The sequence below is a fragment of the Ursus arctos genome, unplaced genomic scaffold (assembly GCF_023065955.2).
Source record: "Ursus arctos isolate Adak ecotype North America unplaced genomic scaffold, UrsArc2.0 scaffold_22, whole genome shotgun sequence".
Lineage (NCBI taxonomy): Eukaryota > Metazoa > Chordata > Mammalia > Carnivora > Ursidae > Ursus > Ursus arctos.
Window position 1 is genome coordinate 7,029,232 of NW_026622897.1, and position 319 is coordinate 7,029,550.

The 319-nt window shown below is 39.2% G+C and overlaps 1 protein-coding gene across 2 annotated transcripts in view; it reads right to left on the bottom strand.

Annotated features, from left to right (window-relative positions):
• RDX (radixin) overlaps positions 1–319 on the bottom strand; it is a 66,119-nt gene that overhangs the window by 64,771 nt on the left and 1,029 nt on the right. The gene's annotated exons all lie outside the window — the stretch shown is intronic.

Sequence of the window (319 nt, forward strand, 5' to 3'; positions counted from 1 at the left end):
TTTATTCAGGGCTCCGTCTGAAATATAAAAGCGTATTTAGTGTTCTAAAACAATGTATGCTCCGTAAACAATAGATCGCAATGTGGATGTTCAAGTACTCCTTTATCAAATAAACCCTTATTATCGTCGACTTGTACAGGAGCCTCACGCCACCCTTAGTGCCACAGGACTGATTAAAACCTCCTCTACACATTCTCAACTCTATTTTTAAATTTATCTCCGGTATAATTGACTTCACATTTCCAATCTCATTAATCAGCACCACTCCTTGAGAGGGGAATAGCCAAATACTGGGAACGGTTAAAGAATCCTCCCATAC